Here is a 26,747-nt window from a genome sequence, read left to right as displayed (position 1 = left end):
GGCAGCATCACAGAGCTGAAGCATCTGGAAAGCCGTGAGTACAGACACCACACCAGCTTTCCAGCATTGTTTGCATTCCCTCTACCTGGGAGAGCAAGAGAAGAAGAACGCCCTCTATTTACATCCATTCTTATGAAACAAAGAATGTGAAATAGTCCGTCATGAGACTGACAGTCCTTTTGTGCTGCTGTGGGCGCTGCACTGCACGCTCGTTTAGAGTGGATGCAATTGGCTTTGCTTTGGTGATGAGTTGCTCATGAATTATGCACTGATGGGAGAGATTGGGGGGGGAGGGGGGGTTGAAGAAAGAGGGTGTAATGAGTGTCATAATTGTTTTGTAAAAAGGCTTGATGAAGAACTGGAGGCTGCCAGGGCCTGTTTCTACATAGAAAATCTACAGCAAGCAGCAGGAACCGAATGTACAAACTATTGGCAACATCTTTTTAGTATTTAGTTCCAAACCCTTCGGCACAATAATTTCCTAAAATCCATGTCATCTGCTTCTCTTTATCTTCGTCTCCTCTCATTTGACCAGCCCAGATTTAATAAGCCAGATCAGTAAAGCAAAATGAATTCTACCTGGATCACCTCATTAGTGTACTTCTTGAAAAGTAGGTGTCCCTATTATGTTGCACATTCACTCTTTTCATTCATTTAATTTCAAATTACATAGAGTAGAGGTGTTGGTAACATGATTTAGCTAAATAATGAAGAGGTGTGTGTTCATGCTCTCTTACAGCCTTCGTTAGTCACTGAGCAAGCCGGGGACTCGCTCCAGTAGCGGTGAAGTTCAAAGACAGCACACTGAGGGATTTGTCTTTAGGCTGTGGGCTGATCACACATGAAAAGGCTGCTTTATCTGCCCGGGGTGGTCAAGTCTCGACCTTTTACCCTTCATGCTGCCGGAGCTCGCTTCCCATGTCTGATGTCAGGCAGAATCTCTGCTCTCACATGGGAAGCGGAGGGCCTGGAGTGTGTCTGCTGCCTCGCTGAGCAGGCGAGAGCGACAGAGAGGCTCTGGACAATGAAAAGATTACCGCTGATAATTAGGAATCTACAGCAGGCCAAGATTAGAACCCTGGGGAACGCCTAAGAACGTTCAGACGGTTTATTTCACAAGGGTCTAATGACAAGCTCATCTTTTACATTTCATAACAGTTGGACTCTGGGAATATGGACATAAAAGCACACATTGGAGTGAAGTAATTCAGCCGCTGCAACCACTACATTCCTAAAGTTTTTAAGTACAGATGCTAGAATATTACAGCTGTCAAGACTTGATGAAAATGTTGATCATCCCTGTGGATAAACTGGGCAAATCTTTCTTGATAAAGCTCTGTGATGCTACTGATGTGAGATGTTTTCATGCACTTTTGCATCCAGGTAGTAAAAACATTAAACCCTCAGCACACTTGCCAAGTATTTTACATAATTTCAGTCCATTTCTGTAAAGTGCCTTTTTGAAAATTGGTTCTATTGTGTTTGGTTGCCTAGACACTATTAGCTTGAGAAAAAAAAATAAGACAAATACAAAGTAACAATAAATATTTGATATGAAAGAGATATAAAAGATTATACAGACTGTTTTAGAAAGATTATTTAAATGGACAACAACATAAACTCAGGATGTGGGAAACAAAGTGTCTCAACCGAGGATTAGAAATGGTATAAAAAAGGAATACAAACACTATCACTGTACGAATGTGTCCACTAAGCTTTAGAGAGGTCACATCATGTCGTAACCTCGGGGCAGCCTGCAACGAAGATTAGTCCATAAAAGAACAGTTAGAAAATGTTGCATCGCATCATTATCCCTGACATCTGTTGCTATGGCCGTTAAGCATTTCAAAGCTTCAATCTCCTATTCCAACGATGTGGGTGGAAAGCCACAAGCTACAAGGGCAATATTATGATTCTGACATTTATTCATGAAGAGAAAGTTGACATAGGGATGGTCTTTTTCAGCAACACCATGCTTCATTCACAGTTTCGCAGTTGAAGCTTCCCAATACAACCACAGTCTTCTACAATTGGACGAATAATAATCTTTCCTTGGGCAATCAGGGGTTAAGTGACTTGCTAAAGGGCACGTCACCCAGATTTTCCCAGCCGGTCGTGGTTTGTGAACTGGTGACCTTCCTCCTGACAACCTGCCTTGCTGTCCTCTAGGCTAATGCTGCCCTCAATTTTACTGATACATCGCCACCAATGTTTCTGCCATGGGCTGAATGTGTCAGGACCTGCAGGGAAGGAGCGCAGGGCTGTGACTGAGTCATGACACAAAAAACAAACCACTTACATGCCACAAAATGCAGCAGGAGACCGGTGTGTTTGGCCTAGATGTGATTTGCGTCTACACGGCATTCTGTTGGCTTTTACAAGGAAAGATTTGATGTAATCAGATAATGACGTGGCTGTGTGTGCACTCCAAGTTCTGCGTGATACAGTACAATATTTGGGTCAAACACAAGTGATAATTAGAGCAGAACAAAATCTGTAATATACTAAAATTTACTTGGACAAAATTAAGACAATTGTGCCCCATATTTTGATCTCTATGAAAAATATGCAGAATAACCTATTAGCAGCATATGGAAGTACAGACAACTTTCACTGGATTACTTTAATACTTAAAAAAATTAAAACATGATAATCTCAGGCAAGTCTCTCTCAAGTCTCTTTTCTATGATTTCTATGTGGATTTATGGACATGTGTGTCCAGATCTGACTGAGTTATCACTCTGAGAAGCAGTGCACTCTCCTGCGTCCCCCTAGGGAGGAGAGCCTCGCAGACCTCTGGTCTTGGGCACAGAAATGCCAAAAAAGTCAGTCATCAGGCTAAAATCCTTTTCAGTCATTTTAGATGAGCATTATCAGTATGCCCACACGATAAGTCTCTAATACAACACTGACGCAATATATTGGTCAAGCCCAAGCGTTTGTTATCAGTTTTTGCCATTACGGTGTGTGTGTGTGTGTGTGTATGTATGTGTGTGTGTGTGAGTGTCTTATTATTATGTCCATCCTTTACTGCCTTGGTGTGTTAAGTGGCAGCAGGGCAGCCTGGAGCAGAGAGATAACAGTCAGCGGTAGAGGGCTGGTAGTTGAGGGTGGTGGTGAAGATGGTTCTCGGCTGCTGGAGCCGGGCCAGAGGACCGCTGAGAAAGCCATCACTTTTCCCACTCAGCAGCAACATCTGCCGAGGCCGACTGTGACCTGCTCCACTGCAGACCCCCACTGCACCGTCCAGTGATTACTACAATTCAGACTAAGCTGGTGGATGGATGGAGCTTGGTGCAAATGCTGCAGATGTCATGGGACCTGTCTGAAACATTATCTACATAATATGTGCTTATACCAACTGTGATCAATGCAAGTGAATTTAAATACCTAGCAGGGATGTAGATAAATAGATTCTTTATTGTCCTTTTCAAGATATTTGTTGCCACAGTCTGTACATAAAATTTAGGGAAAGTAGCATTAAGGCAGTCAAACTAAAGACACACTAGCAACGACTTCTAAATCCTACTTTGTGAACTGGTTGGTGAAAGGATATAACTGAAGCACTAAACTTTTATTTACAAGTAAATTCACCCCTTCAGTGTGGTTGATAAAGTTAGATTCTTGAAAGGGACCCTGAACCTAACTACACAATTACCAGACAACACCTTTAACTTTTGTTTTTGCCGCTTCTTGAAGGCAAAGAAAGAAGAAGTGCTCATATAGGCAACACATCTGTTTTACTAAAGGCAAACGGGGTGAACCTTCACTTAAATCAAGCGGCAGCTTAGTCCAAGCAAACGTCTTGCAACTGAATAGAAATGGCAGCCACATCAGTCACTAACTAAAAATATACATGGTACTCTCTCTGGTGGTACTCTAAGGCATGCTGGATGAAAGTGACCAACAAATAGCACAGCTTGTATGTCGCGATATATCTTTACAAATCCTGTTGACGAAATGGATGAAAAATGCTCATATCAGTTAGCAGGCCGAGCTAGCAAAATGTCACGGGAGTCACTTTGAGATCTGCAGAGGACTTCGGGGCTTCAGGTTTCAAGAAGAGGGCGACTTGCCTGCATGTAGCTGCTGGAGTCATGACCTCTGCAGTAGGCTATCAAAATGAGTGATCTGTCCCTCAGTTTGAAGTCTCAAGGATCAATATTTCACCAATATTCATTCATCACTCAGTGTTCACTCAAACCGGCCTGACGAAACATGAGATGACAAATGATACCGTCAGAAGCTCCATACAACTGGGAATCACACGAAATCAAATCAGAAAGTGTTTGAGGCTGCAGCGTGCTGAACGCTCACAATCTGAGGCTTTCTTGAGAAAAGATGGCCGAGCTGGAGCACAGAGGAACAAGTGATGGACAAGAACGTACACTCCTGTAACAAGTTCAGTAAGTTCTATTAATCTAGCAAATATCTATGTGGAGTTTGAAAGACGTGGGCATTTACCAGGGTGAAACGAAAATATGTTCTTGAGGTGCATCATGAGTTTTGGTATATGATAACCTTTAAAACTCATAGATCTGTTACTAAAACAATTCAGTCTGAATGTCCATTAAAAATCACAATCTCTCCACCTCGACTGCTTCGGTTTCAACCATTCTCATTCCGTCTCTTTTGAGCCCCCCAACTTTAAGAAAGTGCAAAACTAAATTGTTGGAATACCCCTCTGAGCTGCAAATATATGGCACCGTCACCATTAAGGTATTAATCCCAAGGTTCATACACAGCTCGCCAGCGTCAAAACACACTGTATGAATCAGGTTTTAGAAGGGTTCCTCATTGGGGCACAGACAGAACGGCCGATGGGGTTGAGATTGGAGGGCTGGGGGGAGTTGGCTTCTAACTGGGCCGCTGAATTCCCTCATCTGACCCAGCGAGGCTCAGTTTGCGGCCCAACCTTGAGGGTGTTCTGCCAGCACCAGCTGTGTGATATTTACAGCCTGTTGCCGCATGTTCCCGGGCAACCATTGGACACGGCTCCCGCCACACTCGGGCTTTAGTCACCCAGCATGCGTCTTCGGTATATCAACAAAACTCTATGGCAGGTATTTGTGGAGGAAGCATCCGCAGGTGGAGTGAAGGGGGGAACATTGTGACAAATAGCGGAGGAGGGGAAGGAGATAGAGGAGGGAGCTGCTGGCCTTATATCTGACGCCTGGCTTGTGACTGTGATTGTGCCTGTGAGTCTACGCTGCCAACCCTGGCAGTGGAATATGATCTCCCCTTCCCCCTCCTCCTCTTAACCAATCATGAGTGAGTCTTTGGAGAGGTGGGGGAGAGAGATGCAGTGCAAGGGCAGCACTTCTAAGGTGGTGGTGGTGTTGGTGTTGGTTTGGGGGATGGGATGGGATGGGAGGGGCTGCGAGGAGATCTGTGCCTCTCGGCTCGTGAATCACACCCACGCTGCCGGGCCGCTGTCAATACCGCAGTCTCCCCGAGCACGTACACACACATAAAAACAAACAACCACACACACTCACACACACAAAGAAAAACACACACCCACACATTTAACACAGGGCGCCCTAACTGTCACTGATCTACTGTTTATGCTCAGAGCCTCTGGCATGAATACAGCAAAACTTCCCTGATAATACCCATAATACACCCATGCACACAGTACATTTGAGCACACACAAACACACAAAGATGCCTTTTGTCCAGCAGCTCAGAAAGCATGTGGAGGAGAGAGGACTTGTTGGCAGGTCACACAATACTTTAGTGTGGTTTGATTCTGAGACTTGCCCCTGTCACTGCATGAGCAGCGTGGACTATGCGGTTTGACCTGTCAGGTTACATCACTGCCAAAAGTAAACGCAGTTAACAAACTGAGAGGCACGCCCGTCCCTGAAAGATGTGAAATAATTGGCTGAATCTCACAGTTAAGATTTTTTCTGTTTACAAGTTATTGTTGGTACACCTGCCGAGGGTTCAGATTCAAGCGGGCCAACCCGGGCTAAAACATTAACAAACTGATGGTTCTGTAAAAATATTAGCTTTGGAGAAATGCATCAGATGAGCTCATTAGGGCTAATTAATTCATCTTTGGAGTACGTCTTCCAAGCAGCCATTGGTTCCCATTCATTTCAGCACAGTTTAAAAAATCTGAGCACTTGCAACTTGCTTTTAGAGTAGGAAAGCAACTAATTCTGTCACTAATTGTTTTGATTGATCAATCATTTTGTTCATAAATAAAAAAGTTCTCAATGCCCAGGACGACATCTTTAAAATGTCTGGTTTTGGTCTGTTGGTCGGACATGTCAGAATCCTCACATTTAAGAAGTTAGACAATGTTTGGTATTTTTGCTTGACAAATGAGTCAAATTGTGATTTCTGTTGATCAGTCTTCTCAGCGCCATGGTTCATAGCGGAATAGAGTGAAATATAAGCAAAAATGACCAGGGAAAAGACAGAAAACAAACAAAAATTCTTCTGAAAGTTGAGTAGCTCATTTTGATTGACACTTATTTCCATTCTTTTAAACCCAAGCACTCAACTTTTGTTTAATAGAAAAGTTCACTAATACCAGAATCTAGTTGGGGGTCAGGCTGATTTCTTTCCATGTACATGTACAGCTGTTGGTACTTGAGGTTGGCCTTGTCTTTTGACAGACTGTCCTGTAAAAGGCCACAGGTTCAATCCCAGTAACAGCTGCTTGTTCGGTCTCAGTGTAGGGCTGCAACTATGTGTCTATGATTATTTGACCGATTAATTAAATGATTTTACCGCCAGAGCACAAAAAGATTCAAATTGCTTATTTGACCAAGACTTGAGAACAAAATCATTCACCCAATCTAATGTTGGAACGATTAGTCAATTCAAAACTACAAAACTAGACTTCTAAAGATGCTCCCTCGGTCTCTAGGAACTCTTTTTCACTATTTTATGACATGTTATAGACTAAATGATTATACCACAAATCAAAAAGATCAATCAACCAATAAATTAATAATAGCTGCAGTCTTAAACTAATCATTTAACTGACAAATCAGCTGTCAGCTCTACCTCAGTGTCATTGAGTTAGCTCCAAGTAACTGTTATCTGATTATTGTAAATTATATATCCACAGTCACTTACTAATTATTGTATTTAATTAAGTTACTTTTCAGGAAGAACTACTGATTACGTAGGCCCTTGTTTGTCTTTACAGATAAGATCATTTATAATCTAAAACTATCTTTTCAAGCCGGACAAACACAGACACAGACACACACACACACACACACACACACACACACACACACACACACACACACACACACACACACACACACACACACACATATATTTTGGAATGTACCTCTTAGATAGTAAAGTGAGCTCTTTGTTTACAGGTTTCCTCCCTCCTCTGTCACAGGTTTTCCCATCGCTTTAAATCTGCTGCAGCGCAACAACAAAAGCTCTGTGACAGATAAAAATGCCCTCTAGACAAAACATTGATGACATCAATGTGACACTCATGGAGAGAGGGTGTGCACGCCGGAGTCTGCATACGTACGAAGGGTTGCCTTCACCAGTCGAACACGTTCTCATCAATGTGGCCTCAGACTGACACTTCAATATAGCCGTTTATCAGAAAGCACTATCAGGTTTATTTTCATGAATGCAGGTGAGTGGGAGGTGGAATGCTGTTGTTTTAGGCACGATAATACCTGTCTATTTAAAGCATTCACCACAAACTGTTTTGTGAGATTTATCCGTCATTAACTGCAAAATGTGGGCAGTCTCAAGTATGCTGAAGGCACTCAATAATAATAAACACTCAGCAGAGACTTTGGCGCGCACACCGCTTGCTTTGAGAAGTGAACTGCAATCCTTTCAACAGATTAACTCTCCCTGAAGAAAACAGGTCTTTTGCTGGGACACAGAATAAACCAACTCTGTCATGATTGTTTATACGTGCGGTCACTTAGAAGCACAAGGTCCCTCAGCTCAGAGAGGCATCTTTCAATCCGGCCGCAGGAGATCGAGCCAGAGCAGGCTTTGTTGTCAAGATACCCTTCAAAACAAGTGTCAAGCAGCTGCTCTGAGCCCCGTGAGTCCATGCACTCTTCGCCTGAGCGGCTGAAGTGAGACGAGCAACAAGGCAAGTCAATAAACTTGTTAAAACACGCACATGTAACAATATTATTAACACGCTGAGTGATTAACTCGCCCCAGGAAAACTCATTTTCTGTCATCGTCTCAAAATGAAATGCCGGTGTCTTGTGAGCACCCAGCCGCATTGAGCCAGTCAGAAGATTCATCTAACCATCTCTCACATATCGTTCGTTTGTGAGAGTTATCCGTTACACTACTTAGATTTGTTATATTTGATATAAAGGCAGACAGACCATTTTTTGTGTAAGAAAATGAAGATAAGGCTGCTATCTTCTGAGCTCTAAAACAATATCTCTAGGCTACTGAACATGCTTTTTACCATCAGTTTAACTGACTTGGCTTTGAAATATCAAGATATAAGCAGAACAAACAAGGGAAAAGAAAGTACCATTACATACCTTAAAAACATTATATTTGTGTGTCATTTTGAAATACACAACATGGTCTAAACAAGCGTCAAGGGCACGAGGATTACGAAACTCCCTCGACACACAAGTGGCCGTGTAAGCCTTCAATTCAAGAAAGAAAAAGAACAGGTGTGATGTTATGAGCTGCACGACAACACAAGCTATCAACCATAAATCTTCGCAACAGACCCCCCCCTCTGCTCTCGTTCCTCTCTCAGCAGATTTCGGAGCTGGGGAAGGTGTCAGCTCTGCGGCTGATGATGGAGAACAGGCCACACAGTAAGTCACCTCGCACTCCTCGCTATCTACCTCGTAAAGTCCTCAGAGGCGCCAGCAGTGCACCCCACACCGATGGCTTCCTGGTCTGATTAGAGAACTCAGAGAGCCTTTCTGAGGCCGTCTCTTGCACTTCAGCTTAAATCAAGCATGTGAAGGTTGAAAAATGTTAGTTTTAGCCAGAGGAGAAGTAATGTGAACACTTAAAAACAACCATCAAAAAATGACATTTTCTCTTTAAGCAATTACGGTTTTAAGCGAAGCGGTCTTCATGTCAATTCAAACCAATTACATGAGAGGAAAAACACACACACACACACACACACACACACACACACACACACACACACACACACACACACACACTTAGAGCAGCAATGTCTGGATTGGTCGCTCTTACCGTCAAAGATTAAAGATGCCAAAAGGCGGAATGGAAGTGCTCTGACACAAACAGAGAAAAAAAAAAACTGTGTGGATTCTGGATTGAGGCCAGTTAATTTTAAAAAGAGCTCCAAGTACGAGATAGTCCAAGTCAAAGATCTCAGAGGGATACAGTCCTGACGAGAAAGAGAGTCCAACTCAGAGCAGCACATGTGCCATCGACTGCTGAAGTGACAACTGCTGGTGGAACGCCTCACTCTGGACGCCCCAAATTACCCCTCTCACTGGACACCCCCAGCCCCCACCATAACCCCCTCCTCTGCTGTTGCTGCTTCTTCTTGTCACCCCCCCTTAACAGTCCACTCTTCTTCCCCCCTCCCCACCCAGAAACCTCTCCCAGGTCACCCTTTGCCCTAATATGCCTTCAGCAACTGCCACCAATTCATCAGTGTCCATGTTGGCAATGAGGTGCTTGTTGTTCAGCTCTTTAAAGGGACGTTTTGCACGTTTCAGCCTGGGGACTACAAATGACGTATACTTTAGGACTGCAACAATAGTTTCCATCATTGATTGATCTGTAAATATTTTTACTGATTGATTGGTGTCAATTGAAATGTTGAAAATGGTCATAAAGGTCCATAAGGTGACATCTTGGAATTGCTCGTCTTGTCTGAGCAACAGTATAAAAGCATTATTACATTTTAAAGTATGTGAAATGGCAGAAAAAGTTAAATGGACACCTCCTTTCACTATTGATTAATCAACTAATCCATTAATTGTTTCAGCTTTACATCGCACTTTACATTCATTAAAAATCTATTAACAGACAAATGCTCTGTATGTGTGGATCACAGTGAGCACGTATGCATCTGTTTTTGTCAAAGTGAAAATTTAATGAAGCAATTAAATGCAGACTTTTCTCGTCAATCTGCACTTAAGCTGCATTACCTCAAAACATCGCCAAAAATTAATGAAACTTGATTTTCTCTCTGGTGTAGGGCTGTAATGATCAGTTGATTAATCAATGGGAAAATTAATTGCCAACTATTTAAAACAAACAAACACACAATATCGACAGATTAACTAGGTGCTGCCTTACTGTGGTGGCTGCCTGGAATATTGGGAAAAATACACCCAAATACCTAAAACTCTTCTGGATTCATTTGAAGATAGCCGACAAAACTGTTGTGTGTACCAGTGAGCAGCTGAAGCGTGCACGACACTGCTGTGTACGTGCGTATGTGTGTGTATGTGCGTCTATGTGTGTGTATGTGTGTGTGAGGGGAGTCACTAGCTGCCTAGCTGAGTGTGTCAGATCCTCGTTGCACACCGATCTGTCCCTCGTGCACATGTGTGTGTACATCCTCCATTTGGATCATGAGCTACTGGCAGTGGGACGGCAGCTGTCTACATACCTTTTGTTCCACTGGACCCTTCGAGGCCCCCCCACCCCCGTAATCTACACACACACACGCACGCACACACACACACAGCACTACCACACACATACACCCGCATGCTCAGCTGTCGGAGAGTTCAACACACCGGTAATGTCTCGTGCCACTCAGCCCAAACTCTCTACACTCGATTCTAAAATGACTCCTCTGCTGTCAGACTTCGCCGGCTGCACCGCCACATCTCCACTCCCTGTTAACTCTGATGATGGCCGCCGCTGACGGCTATGATCTGACGCTATGTCCAAAGCTGTGGAAATCAAATCCTCACTGATCCGAACTTGGTGAGGTATAGTAAGATGACCGCAGAGAGGACTGTAAAAGGAGAGATTCGCAGTCTGTGAACATTTGCGACAGTGGCTCTGCTTCCCAAGGAATGAATCTCAGCCTCTGCCCTTTCCTGACCTTGAAATCTCCGAGGGGGCCCGGAGGGTGTGGGAAATGGGAGGCCAGGAGTCTGCTAAACAGTTGTGTCATTGAGTTTCCACACAACACAGCTCATGTATGTATGGATGCAGGCACGTCTGTGCCCAGAGCCCAATGGGTTAAACAAGGGGCAAAAATTCCGAGGGCTCATTTCGTCTTGAAGCAGCAACTTATATGGATAAATCTGAGAGGGGAGGCCAGAAAGAAATGAACTCCCCTCGGCTATCAGGAGCAGGAAATCTGCCCATGGATGGGAAAAATATACACCACCGCTAAACACAACAATCCTAATGTCACAGCATTGAGGACACAATTACTTCCACAACAAACACAAGAGCTGGGCTTGTGTTAGGGCCTTATCTCGCTGCCTCCTTTTCCAGGTTCTTCCCCTGCTTGCCATCCACATTTGTCGTCCATGTGCACGGCTGCCTGGGGGCCCTCCATGTTGAACACAGGGTTTTGGCCCGAAGCCTAAAATGGGGATCTATGAGCCTACCTCCGCTCTTCCTGAGACAAACGCGAGCGTTGGCCAAGACTGTGTGGTGCTGGTTACCGGTGGTGGGGATCCGGCTCTGAGGAGAGGTGGGGGAGGCACAAACACTGAGAGAAAGGATATCTATTCTCTCTCCTTTAAGAGCGGTGAGAGGAAGCAGCTTCTTTGCCCAGAGGCAAGTGTATTTATGTTGAAAGGAAACACAAAAGCGTATAAGCTAGAGCTCCTGCAATGATAAACATCCATCCATGTAGCTGCAAATACTTGGGAACAGTTGTAGAAAAGGTGAAAGATTTGTTTTTGTGTTTCTGTTCCATGTGAAAGGTGTGCTACCTGAGTGATGTGCCACCACAAAGAAAAACTCAAGAGGTTTTGTTGGAGACAAGCTTATTTGGTACTTTGTCTTTGTACCAAATGACTAATAGCTTTGTGAATAAACATGATATGCTTTCAAGGGTTTGACAGTGAATACCCTGATTATGCAAATCTGCCTCCCTCCTGAGGATGGGGTAAATTAAAAAAATGACAAAGCTTTTCTCTGGTGTGGCTCCACTGTGAGCTTTTCTCTTGTGTGTGACCTACATTATTGAGGAATTCTCCGCATTTTTGTCACACTCTTGACAAATCTCGCAGCATAATACAGCTCACAAGATGGAACATTTTCAAGAGAAAACACACATCCACACACTGATACAGATCAAACTCGAGCCCTGAAACAGTGTTAAAATCAGCCCGCGCGTCTCGTAAATCAACACATCACAGCACAAATCTGACGGAACGGTGATACAATGACTGTCTTACTTGCACTTCATGTTAGTCTACGGATTCCAAACCATTTAGATTATCGGCCCTCTGTGGTAACAGCTGCCCCAAAGCGTCTTTAGTGGATCAAACCAATTCACAGTCCATTTTCACCCACTGACTTCCATTTAAATCTGAATCATCAAAAATTACATAATGATCTAATATCAACACACTGTTTCCTGCAGTGTCTTAAAGCTTGGTGACCACCTACACTAATGTCATAGAAAATTAACTCACCTTAATGAAATAAAACGAGTAGAGGCGTCATTTCACCATTGCGGCTAAATTGGACCAAAGCGACTTTGGAAAGTCTTTATACACACTTTTTTTGCTTTTTGCTTCTTTCTCTTCATCTCAATACACTTGAATGGCTTTGCAAAATGAATAAAAAACAACAACTTTTCCTTAAATATAAAGTCCTCTGTGGTACATTGAAATTATGCAACAGGCTCTACTTTGCAGACCTTGATTGTACACTGTGACCTTTTCAAAGCGCAGATCACTTCCGTGTCCAATTATAAGATCTGTCTTTCATAAATAATAGCCAGCAATCAGATTTTATGATGCATGCACGGCGGTTTTCCATCCAACAAGATTACATGGTAAAAACCGCTCAAACGTCCACTGTACCTGTAAATTATCATCGCTCATACACAAATCTATGCATGCTGTGCATACTGTATACACTGCCACACCCACCTGCTGCATAAATCGTATTTATTCCAGCATCCTTTGCACTCTGCATCATTACACTATTGCCTTTCTGTCTACAAATGTTGCTTTTTATATTAATATATTATATGTAAATAGTATTTTAAAGTTTATGTTTCCCATGACAACCTTGTTTTGTTTGTTTTTTTGCTTGCATATTTCTGTGCATGTACACTGAGGGCAACATGAAACTGCAGTCAAACTCCTTGCATGTGTGCACACACCTGTCCAATAAAAAGTGATTCTGATTCTCTAGATAATGTGTGTCCAATCCAACATTTAATACTTTGATGATAATTACGTTTCAACTTCACAGTAAACTTGGAACCAGTCAATTGTGATCTGGCGCTTTGGTGTCCTGGTATATTGTACTTTTGTTGTTTTCTAGTATTTTGCAGTGTTGCTACTTTTTTTGTGTTGTGCTGTGTTTGGTTTTCTGTTGTAATTCTGCCACTGACACTTCTGTCTACTGTGTACATATGGCCCCTACTGCATGAAGAATGGTTCCTTTGCCTGTTGTTCTTCAACAAGTTTTTGTTTGTGGAGTTTTCTTTGTCCAAACAGAGTCTGAGGATATATTGTGCCGTATGCTGTGCAGATTATAAAGCCCTTTGGGTCAAACTTGTGATTCTGGGTGTAAAAATAAACGTTTGTATTGATAGAAGAAGAAAATTCTCTGCAGCTACTTTTTTTAGCCTTTGATTTCTACTTTTTCGCTCTCTACGTACTGGCTGTGAAGCTATGTTGTTTTAGAGGGGAGCCAAAGACGATTCTGCATGTTGGCGAATCAAAATGGCAACAAGAAGTCAAATCCTTAACTTTATTAACCTGAAATCCTGTAAGGTGATGTCAGTAAATTGCATTCTGCCCCTGCTGGGTTTTTTTTGTACCAAAAAATGCCAGACAGACAGCCAATAGATCTTATGCTTGGAACAAACTTGCTGGACAAGGCGGCTGTTGTTTTTTAGGACACAAGTTTGCGTGTCATGCTTTTAGTTTCTATTCATCACCACATCCTCTGGGTAGAAAGTGTCCACATTGATCATCAAAGTCTAATAAAGAGGGGATGCTCTTGTTTGCTGTTGATAAGACTCAAGTGTTTTTTCAACAAAAGTCATTCAGTGTTGTAATGTTCACAAAATAGTGGCATTAATGCAGCTTTTTAATGTCTAAATTCACAGTTCTCTTTAAAAGAGTCATTTAAAAAGCATGTATTAGGCCAGTTTGGTTTTTGTACCATTCATAAAATCCAAGGGAAAATGCTTAAGTAAGCTTATAACACTTGTTATATAATATATTATAGTGAGAATGATCTTGTGTAACTACCCAGAATGCACTTATGTTTTATACAACAGTACTGACCAGTATCGTGCATCTCTGTGTCTCATCTAACCCGGCCTGGCTCTTCCAATCCGGAGAAATTTGCTATCTCCCAGCCCCAGGAGCTGTCACAGCTAAAGGTTAAAGGTCAAGAGCAGCGAGACGAGCCCTAACAGACGCAGCAACCTGTTCCCTTCAACTGTCTGCCTCACTCAGCTGCCACCACAGAGGCTCCAACCCCCGCTAAAGCCAGTCTCTGCAGCTCCAAGCCTTCTGCTTTTCCAGCCCGCCGCTGTCCACTCGGACACAGGAACAGTTTCAGGGACAAACTGCTAATGTCTAGGTGGTTTTTTTCATCTTATTTGGGAGGGGGGGAGCTAAATCTTTGTCTCACATGTCTCAAAATACCCTTCTGTTCTACTGTTCTTCTACTGGAAATGTAAAGGTCACTTTAAGGTGAAATCAATAAAGTCTCGTTGGTTTCTTTATTTCATATTAAGGAAACAAATCTCTTTAGACCCAACACGTCTCCCTGTGTCTACACATTTAAATGTGTTAAATGTTGTAGTAAGCTTTTTCTGTCTCCCCGCCAACCGACTTAAGGGAAACAAGATCTTGCTGTGTTATCCTAATTAATGCTTTATGCTTGTTGCTATATTATATTTTAATCTATCAAGTAAATTAAAGCCATAAATCACTCAACACCTGTGACTCCCACGCCAGCACGACCGGCTGGAGAGCGGAGAGACGTTTAGCTTACGCCCAGGAAAATAAGAGCCGACGTCTGGAGTTAAAGATTCATCAATGTTAATTTCTAAGAGTTGTTTGGATTAAGAGCTTTTGTGGAGGAAAAATTCTCTTTTAAATTGTCATTCTTGTTTGAAGTGCTGTTGGAAAAATCATCCCATGGCCAAAATCGACTCTTATTTCTCTGAATATAAACACACTGTGCAAGTTTGTTGGAGCTAAATACTACCAGAGCAGAAAAGGTCATGTGCTTGTTGAAAGACTCTTCCATGTTGTCATGATAGGCTTGCATTGGACTGGTGAAGTTTTTGAGGTATTCACATCCTATTTGGGTATCAAACCGTTTTTCTTTGATCAGATAGTTCCTGATTGAAATGTTTCTGCTTCCAGACCTCTAAATCATCACCCATGAACTTCTGCATAGCTAGATCGCTACATTAATGTAAAACAGTGACAGAAAAATGATGAGAGCTGCTTAAGACTGTCTTTTGTTAGTTTTTGTGTTTCTTTCGAGAAACTTACAAAAAAGTCCCTCAAGAATATGTTTCTGTTGATGAGGACTCCTGTAGGTATTATGCAGGATTTGTGCAGGATAAATGAATTAGCTTTGGTTCAACAAAATAAAAGTTTTGTAAAAAAAACAAGTTAATATTCCTGAAAGTAAGGCAACAAAAAAAGTATTGTTTGGTATGGGGCTGGAATGAATATTTTGACAGATACTGCAATTGCAATATGATTTGTGAGTGTGTGGGAATGATCATTTCTGCATCACAAATTTCATTTTTACTGAAAAAAACTGTTGTGAATTGAAAAATGATGTGAATTCTTTTTTAGGTCTGTATCAAACATGTTTTTCTTAAATCTGGAGAACAGGATTTGTAGGCCAGGGTATCTCTTCAGAACTATAGTACTTAATTATAGAGCTGGTCTGTCACACATTTTACCTTCATCAAAAAAAAAATTCAGGTTTGCAAATTGCACGCTATTTGGATAATGGTTTGGCTCACTGTGCAGCCCTATGTTGGTACCAACCTGCCTACATATTACAGGAAAAAGAGCTGTTTCCAAACTGTCGTGCATTTTTCAAAGTTTGTTTGTCGTCAGTTTAACCTTTGGTTAGGTTAATTTTACAAATGAGAGTCAACTGGCAAAGCAGAGGCTGTGTTGCTATGGTTACTCACAGCTTTGTATATTGTGAGCTCTGAGTTAGAACGGCACTTAATTAAATGACTGGAACTATATTTGAGGTGTCTTGTTAGCACCAAGGACCCCTACGGAGCCCTTCGATACATCCGAGAGGTCACAGGATGATTTCAGGCATAAGACAGAAGTTTTCTTTGCATTTTTCTTGCATTTCTTTGCTCTTCATCCTTCTAAAACCTCTTTAAATGAAACAAGTAAAAATCTATAGTTGCTCATATGCTACGTTTGGAGTTGGCCATAACCATGAAGGATTAGAAGCAGACATTACTTCATTTTAATGGATCACCAGTCAAAAAGGTTGGGAACCACTCTTTTGAACGGTTTACACGGACACCAGTCAGTCAGTCAGAAATCAACGCGGTTTTATTTGATCCTGACATAAAATAATGCCAATTGGTAAACTGAGAAATAATCAGCAACAACTTTTATAATCTAAGCATTTTTCTAACAAAAATAAAAGTAAATTGAATATCTTTGGGTTTTGGACTGTTGGTCGGATAAAACAAGACATCTGAAAGAGCACCTTAAGCACCAGGAAATTATAAAGGGCATTTCACACGTTTTTATTGTTTTTTTAAGTTTGAGGGAAAAAACTTGCAGATGAATTGATAATGAAAATATTTGTTAGCTGTAGAGTGTAAAATAATTTAAAGAAGAGGAAATTAGTTAATACTGAACAATGTGGCTTATGGCAGGAGATTACAAAGGTCAAAACCAAACAGCTGAAAATACGAATACTGCATCAAAGAGTCTTACAAGCCTCCAAATGAATCACAGTCCACTTAGCTTGTTGACAAAAGTGGTGCCATGAACCAAATGTGGAACTATTTTTCTTAAATTTGCATAAGTTGCTGCCAAGATGTCCAGCTGTTTTTTTTTTTTTTTTTTCTTGTTTCCAGATCTACAGCAGGCTTTTTACCAATCAAAAAGTTTCTGCTCTGTACTTTGAGAACTAAAGGTTGGCCCTGAATACAGCACTTGGTCCTGTTTTCTAAGTCTTTGATCAGATATTTCCTGATGTAAATCCTGATTTTGCTCATTTTTACTGCATTTTATATCAGCAGATCTGTGTACAGCTGCTTTTTGTTACATTGAACATGGATGGATTTGAAAAGATTAGCTTCTTTATTCAATGAAGAAATGTTTCAAGTTTTGTAGATTAACATGTTTATAATCCTCAAAGCTACTTAGAATCAGATATCGTATTGGCACAGGTATTGCAAAATTTCAAATGATAGCCAGCCCTCATCATACTCACAAGATATTTAACTTATTTTCTGGGATAAAACCTTCTGACATTGTTGTTGCAACTTTTGAGGTTCTGTCTTTTCTTAGTTTTTTTGCAGTTTGACTACATAATCAGGAAAGGAGGCGAGAGCGGACCATAATGGCGCTCGTCGCAGGCACGAGGCGCTGTGTTCTGCACAAACAAATCCCCAAAGGCGACGGGGCGTTTGATGTGCAATGGGGCGTTGAGGGCCACACGGAGCCAGCCCTCCCTCCAGCCCCCACCTCCACGAGCTCCCTGACATTGACTAACACACACCCTCTCTCACACACACGCACACACACACACAGACACACACACACACACACTTCTCCTCAGAAACAGCTGACGTTTTAACAGGCTTACAACAGCTGACAGGCTACAGGTGGGGCAGAGGGGACCCTTCATAAGCCCTCCACCCCTCCTCCTCCTTTTAGTGCCTGGCTCATAATTCCCTTCAGCAATCACACACACACACACACACAGACACACACCTGTTGTGACTCCAGAGGAATTGTCCTCTGTGAAAAGCCTTCCTTCATACTGTATCACCCACCTACTCACACACACACACACTCTCTCCGTATCAGTGCATTAAAACAGGGCTTTATGACCCTCCAGCATGTGTTGGAGTGGCTCGGGAGTGTGTATGCTGTGTCCGACTGTAACAACAGATGCTACCATAGACCAGAACTACAGGCTAAAAGCACTAAGCTCCTTTGCTTTGCTTCACTGGAGCCGGTGAAGCATTACGGCGGAGAGAAAACCACGCTGTCATGTTAATCCATAATCATTTTAACCCACAATACCTAGGTTTTCACTTCAATCACCACTGTGTACAATCACAGTGACAGTCTGACCATATGATGTGGATCTTATAATCCAGAGGTCACGCTTGAGTCAGGAAATAATCGACCTTTAAGTCCACTCGTTTTATCATCACGGGGTATGGATGTTTCCTCGACTGTTGAGCGTGAAACTTTTTGCCGTACGGATACTGCAGCAACACAGCGAGATGCTTCCTTTGATGGAGACTGAAAGGCTCCATCAGGGAAGTCTTATTCAGGAGATAGGAAGGAGATACCACCCCTTATGAACAATCTCTGAACGCTTCTGTCAGACAAAGTTCCCTGAGAAGTGAATTGTGGTGGAGCGCAGGCAGGATATTTAGGATGACGAGCATCGGTTTGTAAAAAGGAGCAAAGCTGGGAAGAAGAGAGGGGATTTGAAAGCACAGCAGTTCTTTGGATTGGATGAGAAAACCATGGGGTGAAAGAAAAAAAAACACATCTTTGGATTATGTATTCTTGCTGGGTGTGCAAAACAGAGCAAAAAAGAAGTTTCCATAACTTCTAGTGCAGACTTCTCAACCACCAAATCTGTTCTTTCTTCTCTTCTCTCATCATTCACACAGAACCACTAACCTACTGTGACAAAGAATATGATTTATCAACATTCATACATTTTGTAGTATAACTCAAGGTAGAACAGGCAGGGAAACCTAGAGCTCAGGTACAACTGCTGCTTGAGTCAGGGGTTGTATTCTCTGTGTAACTCAAAAGGTACAAAAGTTCCAGCAATGCACTATAAAGCTAGTGATGCTAAAAAGCTATTGATGCTAAAATGTCCATGGTCCAACCATGGCTGTAATAACCATTGGAGGAAGGCCTCCGTTCATTCTTGCAGAAGTTGCTCAGTGGCACATCAAGCAAAAAAAAGTTTGTTTTCCTCCTCCAACTGCCCTCCACTGGTGCTCCAACTGTCAGGACGACCGTTGGAAATCACCTCAGCAAGAATAAAAGCATCTCCTGATCCAACACTGCAGTGGTTAAGCTTTGGTTACCTTTAGGCACATTGAGTTGAATTGGTTGCTTGTTAGGAGCATTTTGAACCCGGATGATGCTCTTCTAACAAACAAGTCCAACCAGCGGATTTCTAAGTGTAGCTCTTTATTTTGCGATATAAATGTAGTCCTAACACCTTGGATGGATCCAAAAAAAGAGTTAGACTGACCTACTTTCCAACCAGAGCCCGTCCACATGAGAAGATAGAACAGCATTGGGTTGTTCAAACACTTTAGGCGACATGTGTTTACATTTTTCTGACACTGTTTTAGCTCTGCAACCTCTTAGGGAGGAGGTCGGCTAGGTGATGGGTTAACAAAGCCTGTGACCGCTGTTCAAATCCGGTGTCCTACAGCCAAAATTGGTTATGGTTAGAAAAGACTGTGGTCATGTTTAAAAGAAACTAAGTAGATTTGGTTGCCTAAACTAAACCAAATGTCAACCATAGCGGTGGCAGATGAGAAAACAGTTACATGAAACATTTTTAAACAATGTGCTTTGGAAGGCACTGATAAACAATTTCTTGAAGCAGAAAGAGGCGCCAGATGAAAAATGTTCACATTTTTGGAAAAGCGAACGACCTAGTTTGTGATTCAGCGTAGAGGACTTATTTAACCACCAGTAAATGTGGTTAAAACTGCTCTGTAAAGATCACATTCTGTGCTGTAATGTTCAAACAAAATAACCAAAGAGCCCTGATGATGCTGATGAGTACAGTGTAAAAACCTTTTTAACATATTCTTATCTAGTCGTCCCTCTGCTCTTGTTTTTCCTCCTCGCACTCTCTTTGACTTTCTTGAGAAAGCGGGAGGACTCTTTCTCTCTGAGCCTGGTGGTGTTCCAGCTGTAATGTGATAACCAGTTCAATAACATAAACAACTGCCAGAATCCTCCAGAGGAAGGATGCAGAGAGAGAACGGGAGTGTGTGTGTGTGTGTGTGTGTGTGTGAACATGAGTCAGTGGGTGGATGTCTGTGTGCGTTTGGTTTTACATGGGAGCGCGTGTGGGCTGGAGAGCAGTAGAGGCCTGGGCGAGAGGTGAGGACGAGTCAGCCATTGAACACCATCAAATAAAGCGTTATCTAATGCCTGCACTGACACGGCCCGCCAGAAACAAGTACACTCTCTATCGACTGAAAGCAGGGCTGTGCTTTTGCCCGCGAAAACACTCCTCGCTGACGCCGTAAGCTGGGTTTGTACATTGGAGCAGAGAAATGGATTTCAGCTGTGCTTTTAAGAGCCATCAGGGTATCTGTACACTTTCTGAGCACACATTTAATCACTTCTAAGACCTTTTTAATAGCTCCAAAAGAAAGAAAAATACAATTTTCATGAAGCAAAAGGTACTTCTGCCTCTGTGTTAAAGTGTGATTACAGCAATACAAGGTCTACAGCTACCTCTTGAGCAGCAGCTCAATTATTTTGTCATTTTGACATATAAAATAAAATATAAAGACGGAACAAAAAGGGAAAGACACACAGTACACAATCATTCCAAGAGAAAATTGAATCCCACCCACTCCACAAGTCCACACATTTTAAGACGGTTTTAAGATATGGAATTTAGGGTCTTTATCAGTGGGCGGACGGTCAGGATGAAGACCACGAGATGCATTGTTGAGATACATGACTGAACGCTCCTGAAAAAAGCCAGTCAGAGGACTACTAAGATATTTTTGTCGAACTTCTGTTTTCAAGATCAAATACAAACCTTTTTAGGCTAAACAACGAAGGTGTTTTATAACTTTTTGAGGATCCCTGGGAACCGTGTGGTATTTGGGCATCAAATCTGAACACAGAAACAAGATATTAACCATTGTTAATCAGTGCTTTAGAGGTGCTGGTGGGTGGATTTTTTTACCTCTGGACAGAGCCAGGCTAGCTGTTTCCCCCTGCTTCCTGAATTGTTTTGCTCAAAGTGATGACAAATGGACCTGAAACTCGAGTATCAGTGCCAATATCCGTATTTCAAATGATAACCAGCACTAGAGTTTGGACTTTATAATGAACTTATTTTACTGTATTACTTTTTGGCATTAAGTAAACCTTCTACTGAAAATCATCTTTTAATATGAAACTGAATACTTTAAGCAGAAATAGCACATTTTGTAGCTCCATAATACTCGCACACATGAACAGATACAGTGTATGTATTCATGCATGAACTCACATACACACGCCTGGAGCCATAGCAACATCACACGCACAAACATAAGGAAGTGTGTGACTTTGGAAGGGTGGAAAGGGGATTTCTCTAGCTCCTCCTCCCTCTACTTCTTCCTCTTCTTTCCATGGAACCATTCCCAACTCTGGGTAACGGCTATTCTACAACAGAGGAAGAATGAAGAGGAATAAGCTGCTTCCTTCTCCTGTAACCCCCTCTCCCTCCCTCCACCTCTCCACACTCTCTTCACTTTAGCTCGTGGCTAACTCAATGAGCCCTGCGCAGATGGTCCCATAACACCACCACAGCTGTGAGACCGTAAAACGACACCACGCCCCAGCGAGGAGGAGGTTGATATACATTCAGATATTCAAATGAGGCCATAACCTCTCCGCCGCGCTCCGCTGGAAGTGGAAGAGAGGTGTGGGAGGAATTCGATGGGAGGCGGGACCAGAGAGGCTAGATGATGATGATGAAGAGCAAGAAAATGCCAAGACCTCAGATAAAAGAGAGACAGGGTGAGGAAGAGAGGTGAGAAAGCAAGAGAGAGAGAGAGAGAGAGAGAGAGAGGGAGGGGGGAGTGTGAGAAGCCGGGGTGTAGTGTTTCAGCTCCTGGCTCTGCTGCTTGCTATTTCAGCTGTGCTGGAGCACTGGCCAGCAGCCCCTGCTCTCACGCCATCGTAACCCCGTCAGTATGGTGGCACGGCACTTGGGCTGCGTTCACACTGCAGCTGAAAGTCTCCCAATTCTTTTTTCCCCCAATCTTGCACAGATTTCCTCCTCAGTGTGACTGGCAATTAAAAGCTGATGGAAGTCGCAGCTTTTTCCTCCAATTCCAATCTGGACCACATGGATCCGTGGCACCGGAGCAGATCCTAATGCACTATGAGCTGCATGAGATTTCTATCTGAATGCTCAGAAAGCACTGCGGTGAAGTGAAGTTAATCTCACGTCATTCATATGAAACAGTCGTCATAAGTTTGGCACTGAGGCAGTGTGGCTGAGCCAACGTTAGCTAGCTCGGAGGAAACAAGACAGGAAAGAAAGCCAAAGAGCGATTTGGTTGGTATTTAGGGAGACGCCTCGATTCAGACAAAACCTGAAGGAATGTGGTGCAACAAAAACCACAATGCAGAAGAACAGGTACAAACAGTGAAGTGATATTTCTGATTACTCATGTGTGCCTTTTCAGAATTTCTGGCAGCATTATGGGCTTTCCAACTATAATAGATAAACCTAAACAGCAATTTAGAACACAACATAAAAGGCCAGCAAATTGAGCATCCTTCACGCATTTCTTCTGCCTACTTCCGCATAGCAAAAGGGTTGAACATTTTGGCACCCGCTGTAACAAAACGATATCTGGCAAAAGCAACTTACAGTATGAGTTACAATTCAAGTTTTGAGTCAGCAAAAGACCTTTGATTATGAAACATTTCTGCTTCTGGAGGCAGAATGAGCCGTGTTTTCTGAATACTGAATGATGCATCCAAGGTAGAAACACTTTCCTAAAACAGATGTATGGCATTTCAGGCAGAAAAAAACCCTCTCTGCTATATTTCTTTTCTCTCGCAGCTTCCTCCGGTTTTGTAGGTGTGCAGCGCTCCTTGATCCTCATCCCAACTTCTTCACTTCTTCCTTTATAATCTTTTGTGATGCATTGTTCTCGGAGCCTCCCTGGCAACAATACCAGATCAACCTCCAGTGAACCCTCAGCGCGCATAGTGGAGACTACAGCTTCAGTCATTGGACACAGAAACCTTAATCCAAGCCGAATATAATGCAGTCGATCGCTGGTCGGTTCTGATTCTCGATAATCCTCCTGGGTTGTGCGGCTCTTACAGGATCTCTGGCAACATCAGTAACCTTTGATTCCAGCTGTGTTATGAAATATTGAGTTAGGAGTTATGAAATGTTTCACATGTGATGCAATGTTAAAAAGGTCACTATGATGACACTGATATTAAAACTAGGACAGGTTCTGAATTTCTCTCAAACATCAGTAGGACAATGTAGTGAGAAGAACAGCTATAGGCCAGCATGCACGATGCTTTATGGCCCTTAAGCAAGACACTAAATCCCCTTGACCTCCAACCTAGCAGCTCTGTAGCTAAGCTAAGATAACCTTGACCTCTGACCTTCATATGGATGAGGGCAAGCAAAGGTTTCCTGGGGCAAATCAATAAGTCTCAAAGACTGAAAGCATTGTAGGTTGTGTATTTCAATCAAATATATATGTATGTATTCATGAAGGTGTAGCTATTTATATCAAATGTCTGTATACCTGCAGTATAAATAAACACTGTAAATACAACAGGAATTAGAGAAATATCCAAAAAGACCAGTCTGATTATTCCTGCTTTTACTTTCAGCGCTGTTCATTTGGTTTATCACTTTTCTTCCCTTCACTCTTTTTAAAAGCTCCAAGACTATTGAGAACGTAATGGAATTTTAAATAAAAGGCCGTATTGCTGAAGGTTGCCAGAAGCTGAACTAAATGGATTCAAATTGAATTTAAGTGGATTTTGACACCATGGCCCACTCAAGGTCAAGCCAGGCCTGGTTTTTGAGCGGCACTGCAACCCTGAGAAGGCTGTGGCTCCCCGCTCAAGCTCCTGTTATTTAAGGTTAATCCTGTAAATTGTGTTGGGTTTAAGTTGCATTTAACCCACATAGATGCCGTAGGTTGTGTCTTGATTCTGGACCACTGTCCTCTGATCCCCACACACACACACACACACACACACACACACACCCCTGATACAATGTGCATTTGGGTAGCTTTGCATCAGATGACTCTCTGGTTGGTAAGGAGTTTATTAAAAAGAAGGAAAATACAACTTAATCTGGATAAAGTGCTGCAGCGGAAACGGACTGCTGCAAAAAGGAGGAGAATGAGATCACAAAACAGCACAGACACCCGGAGATGAAATGTAATGAGAGGGCCAGAGTCCTACAGATTCCATAATCCCTGATCAAAATAAATGTTACGTGCATTCACTGTTTTCATTTGCTTGTTTCTAACTTGTAGCCAAAATGAGGTCAGCGCTGATTTCCATTTTGGCTCCAAAGCTGGTTATTTCCAGCAATTTCTTCCGAGGCGGACAGGATAAATTTAGTGCCCTGAACAGGGTATTTTTAGCAAAAATCAACAACTGAGTAGGGATTTACCACACAGGTCTTTTTTTTTTTATTTGAGTTTATATTTTATGTAACAGATCTTCATAGAAGGATTGCAGTGAACAGTGTGAACAGACCTGGTGAGCTGTGTGACTAATGTTGCTCAACAAACAAAATGGAAATTATTCCACGATTAAATCATCACTGAAATCAGAGTAGTATATTTTTTTCAGTGCGGGTAGGAGCTCGGCATCCAGCTCAAGGCCACATTGGCCGAACACTCAGATACAATCCTGTGACCTTTCAGATTACAAGACAGTCTCTTTAAAGTCCAGGCCACCCTGCTGCCCTACTTCCCCAGAATCCATCATCTGTGGACATCGCGGAGGAATTCTCTGCTGCTCTGTTGATCTGGGAGATGAATGGAAAGCCTGTGGTAAACCACAGAAGGTTGATTATAATTTAGGCCAGGGTGACAGTGAGGGCAAACTCCAGCAAACAGGAATTTGGGATCCAACTTTCCCTTTAAGCTCAGAGGCTGTGTGTGCCCTTCGTGCTGAAAGTTGAGACCCACAGTCGCTGCTCGTCCAGTAAAGCCACAACATATCAGGTTGTTTTCATAGCAACACAACTTCCTGACGTTTCATATCATATTTCACTGATTAAAACAAATAAATACGGGTCGAGTCCCAGTTTACGAGCAAACTGTTAAAAGGAAGGACTAGGAAATAAACAGCCCCAGCAACCACTTCAGGATACTTTAATTGCGTTACCACCCCAGTTTAGGACTTTTAACAATTAGGCAAATTAGATCCATAATGGATTAAAAAGCAACAAAACAATGGAGCCAATGAATTGTTCTTTGTAATTTAGTGCTGTTTGAATGGCAAATGGAAAGGAGATATGCAGCAGTGAAAGGAAAGACGAAATTCCCCAGAAAAGCAAGATGTCTCCACGCTGTTTGTTAGTTAGTTAGTTAGTTAGTTAGCGTTAGAGTAGCCACAATTAAATATTTCGCAAATCACTAAAAGAGACACCTTTCACACGGTTGTTGACAAATTATCATTATAAAAGTATTAATTAAAGCCACTTTAAATGAAAGGTTTTCATTAAAGAATCCTTCATGTATGGCTGAATGTGTTGACACACTATTTAACATTTCAGAACTTCTAAGCTTTTTGCGTTTAATGAGAACAGTCAATTTTGTTAAGAGCTGCAAAGTCTAGTAGTTCCATACATTAGTGAAGTCCAAGCTCTGGAGCAAGGACTGTTTGAGGGGTAGGAACTATGGCCCAGGAACTAATGTCACCTAGGTTCCCCATCTTGAAATTTAAGTAAGATCTCTGACTTCCTAAAAAAGGTATCTGGTGTTACTGTTGTTCCCCACAGCCAATGGTGAAAGGGGGTTTCTTGCTTTGCTAAACCAAACTCTGACATAACCTGGAGACACTCCTATTTCTTTTTATAGCACTTGCCTTTTCCTCACTAGTCTCCAAATACCAGGTGATCAGAGATCTCAGTGCCTACCAATCATCTGGGGATTTCTAAATGCAAAGTAGTTACTGTGAGAACGGCCCTTACTTCAAGCAAAGGCCTGACCTGAAACAGTGCTCTCACCCCATTCTCCTCCGTAGTGGAACTAACTGGAGATAAAACCAATCACTTTGTAACACGGAGATAACTTTTTAAAGCATTGAAAATCGATGTCCCGAGCAACGTTTTAGGGTCACCGCCCTAAAGACTTTGGATTGGTTCTTCTATGCAGGTTTTTTTTTTTAAGCTCTCTAATTTATTCCACCCAGTTTTAGCAACGAAAGGTGGGAGAAAGTCCTCAGTCTCTTGTGGGTGAATTGTTTAGAGACTGGCTTGTGAGTCGATTTGGTCAGTATTCTGTTGAGGAACAAAGGCTGACAAAGAAAACAGGCTTAAAACTGATTGAAGTATTTGTCATTAAATGTATATTTTACAATTTGTAAGGCCAAATGTCTCATCAATCAAATCACATCTCAGAA

At 42.2% G+C, this 26,747-nt stretch overlaps 1 protein-coding gene across 10 annotated transcripts in view; it reads right to left on the bottom strand.

The window, feature by feature from the left end:
* Window positions 1-26,747, bottom strand: part of mef2d (myocyte enhancer factor 2d) — a 104,498-nt gene that overhangs the window by 67,631 nt on the left and 10,120 nt on the right. The window contains exon 1 of one of the 10 annotated variants that reach the window (XM_051405704.1): window positions 9,202-9,417. The exons of the other annotated variants lie outside the window; for them this stretch is intronic. The gene's annotated coding sequence lies outside the window, so the exon portion shown is untranslated. Of the gene's footprint in view, window positions 1-9,201; window positions 9,418-26,747 lie in introns of those variants that run through there. 10 annotated transcript variants of the gene reach the window in all.

Source organism: Dicentrarchus labrax, unplaced genomic scaffold (assembly GCF_905237075.1).
Source record: "Dicentrarchus labrax unplaced genomic scaffold, dlabrax2021, whole genome shotgun sequence".
Lineage (NCBI taxonomy): Eukaryota > Metazoa > Chordata > Actinopteri > Moronidae > Dicentrarchus > Dicentrarchus labrax.
Note: the sequence above shows the minus strand (reverse complement) of the source record. Positions and strands in the feature narration are given on the sequence as shown.